We start from the raw sequence: 10,549 nt of genomic DNA on the forward strand, positions 1-10,549 counted from the left end.
ATTCCTGCAATAATAAGATCCATCAAATGAGTCGAGGTTTTGCATCAGTTTTAGTCAAAAAGTGGTGAAGAGTGGAATGGTCAGTATAAATGACAACTTTAGACAATATTGAATATGACCTAAATTTATTGAATGCAAAAACCAAAGTTAGTAGCTCTTTCTCCGTAGTGGTGTAGTTTTTTTGTGCGGCTGTCAAAGTTCTGCTAGCATAATAGATAGGTTGAAAATGTTTATCTCTTCACTGTCCCAAAACTACACCTACTATAAAATCACTTGCATCGCACATTAGTTCAAAAGGTGAATTCCAATCAGATACAATTATAATTGGAGCTTTAGTCAGTTTATCCTTTAAAGTATTAAATGCTTCTAAACACTCCTGATCGAAATTAAAAGCCACATCTTTTTCTAGTAGTTTAGTCAAAGGCTTAGCTATTTTAGAAAAGTCTTTATTAAATCTTCTATAAAACCCAGCATGTTCTAAAAAAACTTCTAATAGCCTTAACCGAATTAGGGGGAGGTAGTTTTTCAATGGTTTCAATTTTAGATTTATCAACCTCAATCCCTCTACTAGAAATTTTATGACCTAACACAAAACCTTCTTGAACCATAAAGTGAATTTTTCCCAGTTAAGCACAAGGTTTGTTCCTCACATCTTATTAACACTCGTTTTAAATTTTTGAGGCAGAGATGGAAAGAGTTACCGAAAACTGAGAAATCATCCATAAATACCTCCATGACGTCTTCTACGAGTTCGTAAAAAATGGCCATCATGCAGCGCTGAAAAGTAGCAAGAGCATTACATAATCCAAAAGGCATTTTACGATAAGCAAACATACTGTATGGACATGTAAATACCATCTTTTCTTGATCCTCAAGAGCTACTGGGATTTGGAAATAGCCAGAGAGTCCGTCTAAAAAGCAGTAGTACATGTGCCCTGACAATCTTTCCAAAATTTGGTCAATGAATGGAAGGGGGAAGTGTTTTTTCTTGTGGCATCATTTAGCTTCCTATAATCAATGCACACTCTCTAACCTGTGACTGTCCTTATTGGGATTAATTTATTCTTCTCATTGGCTACAACAGTCATGCCTCTTTTTTTAGGAATAACCTGCACTGGACTCAACCAAGAACTGTCAGAAATAGGATAAATAATTTCAGCATCTAAGAATTTAATTACCTCAGCTTTAACAACTTCCTTCATGTTGGGGTTCAGTTGTCTTTGGGCTTACACGCATGGTTTATATTCATCTTCCATTAAAAATTTGTGGGTGCAAAAAGAAGGGCTGATCCCTTTAATGTCAGAAATTTTCCAAGCTATGGCCCTTTTATGCTCTCTTAATACTTGGAGTCATTCCAAATTCTCCTTGGGTTGCAAGTTGGATGCAATAATTACCGGTAATGTAGAATTATTTCCAAGGAATGCATATTCCAAGTGATTCAGCAATTGTTTAAGTTCTAGTTTGGAAGGTTCTTCAATAGAGGGTTTTTGCTTAAGTTCATCTTTTACCTTAATTCCCTCATATTCTGCTAGGTTTGGGGAGGTTTCATTGGAGTTTAGTTAGGTTCCTTCCACAGAATCATCATCCACCCCCTCTCCTTGGGCGAGACACAGTTCCATCGTGTCTTTATGTATGATTTCCTGAAAAGAATCTTGAGTGGCATGATCAATAGAGTCGATAAAATAACATGAGTCATCCTGTTCCCTAGAAAATCTCATGGCATCATAAATTTTAAAAATAATCTCTTCATCACCTACTCTAAGTACCAATTTACCATCATGCACATCAATTACAGCCCTAGCAGTGGCAAAAAATGGCTTACCTAAGATTAAAGGCACCTCAACATCTTCATTCATGTCAAGCACAACGACATCAACATGGAATATAAATTTATCTACTTTTACAAGTACGTCCTCTATAATTCCCCTAGGATATTTAACAGATCTATCAGCTAATTGAATACTCATCCTAGTGGGTTCAGGTTCCCCAAGACCAAGTTGTTTAAACATTTTATATGGCATTAAATTAATACTGGCGCCTAAATCAGCTAGTGCTTTATCAACATTCAAACTACCAATTAAGTAGGGAATAGTAAAACTTCCTGGATCTTTCAGTTTAGTTGGCAGTTTATTTTGGAGTATGGCTGAGCACTCCTCATTAAGTTTCACTGTAGATAAGTCTTCAAACTTCCTTTTGTTTGTTAGAAGCTCCTTTAAAAATTTTACATATGTAGGCATCTGCGATATAGCTTCAACAAAAGGTAAGTTAATATGCAGTTGTTTAAAAATTTCAAGAAATTTACCGAATTGTACATCCATGCAGTCTTTTTTCAACTTTACTGGGTATGGGATTGGTGGTTTATATTGTTTTGGCATTAGATTGTCATTGTTTTCGGGTTCGACCTCCTTTCTATCATGTTCTTGTGGTGGCTTCTTTTCAGATTCAGCTAACACTTTCCCACTCCTTAGTGTAACTGCTTTCACGTGCTCTTTTGGGTTGGGTTCAGTGTTACTAGGTAGACTTCCTAGTGGTCTTTCAGAAATTAGTTTGGCGAGCCATCCCATCTGAGTTTCGAGCCCTTGAATCGACACTTGTTGATTTTTAAGTGTTGTCTCGGTATTCTGAAAATGAGTTTCTGACACCGAGATAAATTTTGTTAGCATCTCCTCAAGGTTTGGCTTTTTCTCTTGTTGGTAGGGTGGTTGTTAGAAGCCTGGAGGTGGTGGTCTCTGATTCCCTTGGCCTCCCCAAGAGAAATTTGGGTGGTTCCTCCAACCTGCATTGTAAGTATTACTATAAGGATTCTTTTGAGATAGAGGATTGTTACCTATATAATTTAACTGCTCGTTTTCTATGTTGTGGACGTAGGGTGGGTAATCTGAATTGCTTGATCCACCTCTACTTGTTTCGCACTGCATTACTGGGTGAACCTGTGAAGAACCAAGAAAACCGTCAATATTTCTGTTCAAAAGTTTTACCTGATTAGAGAGCATGGCGACCGAATCGACATTAAAAATGTTAGCTGTTTTGTCCTCATGACTTGCCACTGGTAATTATTCAGTGACATCTCTTCTATAAATTCATAATCATCTTCAAGTGTCTTATTATTAATGGTTTCGCCAGAGGCTGCATGGATCATCTGTCGAGTCGAAGGATTCAGGCCATTATGAAATGTTTGAACCTATAGCCAAAGTGGTAACCCATGGTGAGGGAACATTCTCAAAAGGTCATTGTATTTCTCCCATGCATCGTAGAGTGTTTCTAAATCCATCTACAAAAAAGAAGAGATATCATTATATAATTTGGCTATTTTAGCCGGCGGAAAATATTTTAATAAAAACTTTTCAGTCATTTGTTCCCAAGTAGTGATTGCCCCTCGTGGTAACGAGTTCAACCATTGTTTAGCCTTATTCCTCAACAAAAAGGGAAACAACCGAAGGCGAATGGCGTCCTCAGAAACGCCATTGATTTTAAAAGTGTCGTAAAATTCTAAGAAATTTTCCACGTGAGATTTGGGATCCTTGTCCTGCAAACTTTCAAGCTGAACAAACTGTTGGATCATTTGAATGGTGTTAGGTTTTAGTTCAAAATTATTGGCAGCAACAGCAAGCCTAACTATGCTCGATTTAGTTCTTGTTAAAGAAGATTTAACTTAATCATACATAGTACGTGAAGCAGGATTCTAATTAGCAGCAATCGTAGGAGGTAGTGGATTTTCTTGGTTTTCAGCCATCTCCTCGATTGTGGTTGAAATATCATCCTCTTGCTTTTCCTCTGTATCTTAAGCTTCCCTTATTTCTCTTCGGTTTTTGCGAACTGTGCGATCGATCTCACTATCAAACAGTAATGCTCTTGACGAGTTTCTTCTGGTCATAAACTAGAAAAACCTGTCAAAAGAGAATAAATGAAGAATTAGAAAAGAAAATAAAAATTTAAATTGCAATGAAAGTAAAATGGCTAAAGTAATAAAAATCGAATGTTCCTAATATCCTAGTTCCCCAGCAACGGTGCCAAAAACTTGATACGTGATATTCGCGACAAGTTTTAAAAATTTATAATTAAGTGTTCTTGAAACTAACTATTATCAAGATGAAGGCAAGTGTACCTACCAAACAATAGTATAGCTTTAGCAAGACCGGATTGTCGAACCCAAAGGAACCAAGAGTACTAGTAATTACTTTCTTTTTATTATCTAGCCTAAAAATTAAGGATTTGTTTATCTAAATTAATTAACTAAACTAAGAGTGCACAGAGAGAAATTAGGAAAAAGCTTTTGGGAAAATTCGATTGATTAAGACAATACCCAAGGAAAAATCCACCTAGACTTCACTTGTTATTTGACTCTGAATCAGACGATTTATTCATTTGACTTGATCCATAGAAATCTCTAAGTTATATTATTATCTTTCTCGAGACTAATAACGTCTAACCCTAGGTTGATTAATTGAAATCTCTTTCTAATTAACACCTAGTGTTGCATTAACTCAATCTATGGATCCCCTTATTAGGTTTTACCCTAATCTGGAAAAATCTTATCACCCTATCTCTATCAACTCTGCTTAATTATGACAAATTTACTCTTAGACAGGGTCTATTCCTCCTCCGAATAAGAGCATTAACTCGAATTAATATCCTGTAATATTAAAACAAAAATTAAGAACACATAATTAAGAACAAGTCAAATATTTATCATACAATTCAGATAATATTCATCTTAAGTTTTATTCCCCTTAGGTATTTAGGGGGTTTAGTTCATAATTATAGAAGAAAACATCTCAGAAGAATAATGAATACAAAACATAAAGAAAACTCAAAACCTCTAAATTGAAATTGAAGAGAGATCTTTAGTCTTGATGATGAATCCGGCTTCTGAGATAGACCAATCGACTTCCCTTAAGTAATTCCTTGCCTCCTACTCTGCGTCCCCCTCCCTAAGTGCCTTATCAGGTGTTTAAATAGGCTTTAGAATGCCTCAGAGCTCTCAAAATTGGTCTTTTTCGAATAAGGTTATACTTGGGCTAGGCAGGGACACGTCCGTGTGACATGCCCGTGTACGATTACTCCAGCCCGTGGTCAAGGCTGTTGAATAGACACGGGCATGTAGTCTACCCGTGTAAGTCGTGTTTTGATCCTTCCAAAGGGACACGACCGTGTGACATGCCAGTGTGAGGAAGTCCATGCTGTGTTGATTTCCCATGTGGGTCTATTTTCTCCGTTTTCGGCCCGTTTCTCGCTCTTTTTACTCTCTTATGCTCACCTAAGTATAAAACATGAAATTAAATAATTAGAAGCATTGAATTCACCAAATCTAAGGAGAAACCATTCATAAATGTGCTAAGCATGGGATAAAAACATGTATAAATTACGGTTTATCAGTGAGATTTGAGGAGGATACTCCGGTGGTGGTAGAGGTTCGTTAGTCCATAAGTCTTACGCCAAAAGAATATTATATCTGGTGGTAGCTATGGTCGTGGTCGAGCAGGACATGACAGTCGTGGAGAACCTTTTCCAGTGGATTTGCAATTTCCTAAGTAATAGTGAGCTTTGGAGCTCTACATAACTACGATAAAATTATTAACTCTTTAGGAAATTTAAAGTAGCATGATTACTCATAAAGAAATGGCTGAAAATAAAAATTACTTGATATAAATTATAAAACCTAAGGATGTAGTAGAAATAAAATTAAAGAAAAATAAAATAAAAAGTAGTTTTAAAAAGATAAAAATAAAAACAAAAAAATAATAAATAAAAGTCTTTAAACATCTTCATCGCTAGATGGTTCGCAAGGTGGGGGCGGTGATGAGATGTGAAGGTGCTGACAAATCTGATGTAGAGTTGCATCAATGTGATCAAAGCGTTGAAAATATTGCTGCTCGAATCTAGTGAGGCGCTTAGAGATGTCAGAGAGTGAAGCCACCTCATGAATTGGACGATGACTAGATGGTGGCTAAGAGGCTGGATCCTCGTGAGGTGGAGGGACATCATCAGTAAAGTCCTTTGGGTCTTCCTGCTCGGCTGACTGGACTAGGCGGTACTGAGGAGGATCAAATCCACGACATCGCTCGATCATCCTCATATGCAGCATACTTGAGATGCCCTGTGGAGACATTTAACTGATGAGAGTGAGGGAGGATGCTTGTGCCGCCATGTTGAGGAGATCGAAGTACCACGCTAGGTGAGTCACATAAGGGCCGATGGATATGACTCTCTTCCTGTGCCGCTCCGTTTGATGGCGAATGACGAGGGCGATGAAATAGGCAAGGTCGAACACGTGGCCATTCGCCATGCTCCATAAAAAGTAGGCATCGTTAGTTTAACGACGCCGGTGCTCTCTCGTCATCCTGTTAGGGTGTGGGTTAGGATGGCGTGTAGGTATCGCAGGGATGGGGCAAGAGCCGATGCCTTGGAACGACTAGGGTCATAGGTGGCCGAAGCAAGAATGAGGGCCCTCCAGCAGTTTGAAGGAGAGTAATGGATGTGGTGATGGAGGCTAGCGAAGTCGTCGTCGTCCATGAACTCCTCCGTATATAGTCCCAGTGCGACTCCGAATTCAGATACGCTCAACTGGCAGACTAAACCGCCGAGACGAAACTAGACCGTTCTAGGATCATCAAACTCTGTTATAACGACTTGAAGGTAGAAGGTTGAACAGAGTTTGAGTGTTAGCTCGAGGTACGTCGACTCGATGATTTTGAAGAATAGCCCCCACGGGTCAGTCGTCAGAAGAGCCTGGACTGCGTCAGCCAGTTAGATCTGCTCTAAAGCGGTCCAGTCGATGCAACGGCCCACACCTAGGGGTCGGGCTCGTAATATCTAGAAAAGTTTCTCTTGTGGTCCTAGTGGAAATTGAAGGAATGAGTTCTTGATCTCGATAGTGGGACTCGAGGAGAATACTGCTCTTTTTCATTTCTTTGAGGCGGGAATGGCAGTCTTCTTGCCTTTTTGGTTCGTCATAATATACATGCAAGAAGAACATTAGAAGAGGACCGGTGGTCGGAGGAAGGATGGTGTGAAGGTTGGGTGCGGTTGGGGTCAGCCACGGGCATGGGTGGTGGGGTCGTGTGGGTCGTACAAGGGGAGAAAAGGAAAGAAGAGAAAGAGAGTGGAGAAAAATAGGAGAAGAGAAGAGGGCTAAGGGTGGTTGGTCGGTGGTGGGGAAGAGGATTTCGGCTGCTAGGGTTAGGTTTTGGGGAAGGGGATGATGAATAGTGAAGGGTTTATATAGATTTTGGGGCACACGACTGTGGGGTATGCCCGTGTGCCCTTATTTTAGCCCATGTTTTTTGCAATTTTCAAATTTAGGGCGCTTCTGAAATTTGGCCCACGCTCGTGTTCGTTGGGCGTGTTGGTGCACACGGTCGTGTCTTACTTCATTTGCTTCTCCCACGCCCGTGTATGGATGCAAACACCTGTGTTAATTTCATAGTCTCGAGCACGAGTGGTGGGCACGGGCGTGTCACACGCCCTTGTTAATTGCTCAGTTTCAACCACGGCTTCTAGACAAGGGTGTGTCGTCTGCCCTTCTTGTTTTTCCAGAATTTCCCACGGCCATGTCGCACGGCCGTGGCAACTTGTCAAATCCCGTGTTGGGAAACATTTTGCTCTATTTTCACACGGCCGTGTTACCTCCCGTGGTATGGGCACAACCTAAGGCACGCCCGTGTGCCTGGCCATGTGGTTTCTGGAAAACCTATGTTCAAGTGCTTAGTTAGTGATTTAAATGTTAAAAACTAAAATTTAAAGAAGTTAACACCGTTAGTGCTCGGGTTGCCTCTCGAGGAGCGCTTATTTATAGTCTAAGCTCGACTTACCTCTCTGTTGCGTGGTCATGGTGGTGCGAGGAGTTTACACTCCTCATTCTTGCTATCAAACTCAAAATAATATTTTAGACGGGTATGATTTACCTTAAAGGTGTCGAATTTAGGATGAATTACCTCAACTTTCCCATATGGAAAAATGCTGAGTACCGTAAGAGGGATTGCTCCATTAGGGTCATACGTGGCAATACGAGGGTCTGCTGCATCCTTTTAGTACTTTGTTTCCAACCTTAAGTTGATTTGGTGAAACATTGAGCTCATCATGGCGTGGTTTTGGTCTATGTGTGCTCTCGATTTCTGTGCCCGCCATTCATCTAGTTCCTTGATTTGTAGCCTTCGTTCTTTATAGATCGGTCCTTTGTTGTTATTTGAACAAGGCTCATGTATGCTTTTCGAACGTATTTCCTACAAAGAAGGTTGCACCACATGATCAGTATTAGTAGAATTTCGAGCTTGAAGAGTGATTGTTTCATCACCTACACGAAGTGTGAGTTCACCTGTACCAACATCAATTACAGTTCTAGTAGTTGCTAAAAAAGGTCATCCTAAAATCAAAAGTATGTTACTATCCTCTTCCATATCTAGAACAACAAAGTCTACTTGGTATATAAATTTATCGATTTTAACAAGAACGTCTTCAATGATACCCATAGGAAATCTAATGGTTTTATCAGCCAATTGAATGCTCATCCTAGTTTGTTTGGGTTCCCAAGACATACCTGTTTAAACATTTTATAAGGTATAACATTAATGCTCACCCCTAAATCAGCCAATGCGTTATTTACGTTCAAACTACCAATTAAATAAGGAATTGTAAAACTCCCTGAATCTTACAACTTGTTGGGTAGTAGAATGCCTGAGCAAACTGCGTTCAATTCTACATGCGACGCCTCATCCAACTTTCATTTATTTGCTAAAGTTCTTTTAAGAATTTAACTGCTTTCGGCATCTGCGAAAGAGCTTCAATAAACGGTAAGTTAATGTGTAATTTCTTTAATAGTTTAAGGAATTTACCAAATTATTGTCTGTGTGGTCTGTCCTTGTCGCATTAGGGTATGGCACACGAGGTTTGTACTCTCTACTTACTAGTTTCCGCTCACTATGGTCTACCTTACCTTTACCTTTACTTACCACAATTCCTTGCCTCGGTTTAGGTTCAAGTTCAACTAACCCTTTCTTATCTTGAATGGTAATCGCATTGAGCTGTTTCCTTGGGTTAGATTCAATGTTACTCGGCAAGCTACCTTCTGGTCGTTCAGAAATCAGTTTAACGACCTGTCCTATCTGAGTTTCGAGCCCTTGGATCGACACTTTTTGATTCTTAAGTACTGTTTAGGTATTCTGAAAACGAGTTTCTAACACCAAGATAAACTTTGTTAGCATCTCTTCAAGGTTCGACTTCTTTTCTTATTAGTAAAGTGGTTGTTGAAAACCCGGAGGATGTTGTGGCCTTTGATTCCTTTGACTACCCCATAAGAAGTTGGGATGGTTCCTCCAACCTGCATTATAAGTATTAATGTATGGGTTATTTTGAGGTCTAGAATTATTGTTACCCATATATTGAACTTGTTCCTCCTTGGTGTTGAGGTTGAAGGATTGATATTTTGTGTGTACTCCTCCTCCATTTGAATCACATCTCATCACTGGATGTACCTGAGTAGAACCATATAAATCGTCAATCTTTTTATTTAAAAGTTCTACTTGGTTAGATAGCATAGTAATCGCATCAAGGTTGAAAACACCGGCTGATTTTGTCGGCTTTGTTCTCATGACTTGCCACTAATAGTTATTCATGGACATCTTTTCAATAAATTTGTAAGCCACTTCAGGTGTTTTGTTATTGATAGTCCCACCAGCAGCTGCGTCGATAAGTTGCCTTGTTGAGGGGTTCACACCATTGTAGAATGTCTGAAACTGTAGCCAAAGTGGTAACCCATGGTGAGGGCACCTTCTCAAAAGATCCTTGTATCTCTCCCATGCATCAGAGAGTGTTTCTAGATCCATCTGCACAAAAGAAGAGATATCATTCCTCAACTTAGCCGTTTTAGCCGACGAAAAATATTTAAGTAAATTTTTCGGTCATTTGTTCCCAAGTAGTGATTGACACTCGTGGTAACGAGTTCAACCACTGTTTAGCTTTGTTCCTCAACGAAAAGGGAAATAACCGAAGGCGAATGGCATCATCAGAAATGCCATTGATTTTAAAAGTGTATTCTAGAAAATTTGCCAAATGAGTGTTTGGGTCTTCGTCCTACAAACCATCAAACTAAACAAACTGTTGTATCATTTGAATTGTGTTAGGTTTCAGTTCAAAATTATTTGCAGCAATAGCAGGCCTAACTATACTCAACTCAGTTCCTGTTAAAGTAGGTTTAGCATAATCATACATAGTGCGCGGAGTAGGATTCCGATTTACTAGATCAGCAGCAATTGCAGGAGGTAGCGGGCTTTCTTGATTTTTAGCCACCTCCTCAGTTGTGGTGGAAATATTTTCCTCTTGCTCTTCATCTGTGTATCTTAGGCTTCTCCTTATTTCTCTTAGGTTTCTGCGAGCTGTGCGATCGATCTCACTATAAAAAAGTAATGGTCCCGATGGGTTTCTTCTAGTCATAAACTATAAAAACCTACCAGAAGGAAAAAAAATAGTAAAATTAACAAAACTAAAATAAAATTTGAATTGCAATAAAATAAATGGCTAAAGTAATAAAAATTGAGCGTTCTTAATATTTTAG

General features: G+C 39.2%; 2 non-coding genes across 2 annotated transcripts; both read left to right on the forward strand.

Annotated features, from left to right (window-relative positions):
• The first annotated feature begins 3,197 nt into the window (after nt 1-3,197).
• On the forward strand, nt 3,198-3,308 carry LOC128287246 (small nucleolar RNA R71). The gene has a single exon (XR_008277941.1). It is a non-coding gene; the product is annotated as a small nucleolar RNA R71 (small nucleolar RNA).
• Nucleotides 3,309-9,747: 6,439 nt separating this feature from the next.
• On the forward strand, nt 9,748-9,854 carry LOC128287229 (small nucleolar RNA R71). Its single transcript, XR_008277924.1, has one exon. It is a non-coding gene; the product is annotated as a small nucleolar RNA R71 (small nucleolar RNA).
• The last annotated feature ends 695 nt before the right edge of the window (nt 9,855-10,549 follow it).

The sequence above is a fragment of the Gossypium arboreum genome, chromosome 13 (assembly GCF_025698485.1).
Source record: "Gossypium arboreum isolate Shixiya-1 chromosome 13, ASM2569848v2, whole genome shotgun sequence".
NCBI lineage: Eukaryota > Viridiplantae > Streptophyta > Magnoliopsida > Malvales > Malvaceae > Gossypium > Gossypium arboreum.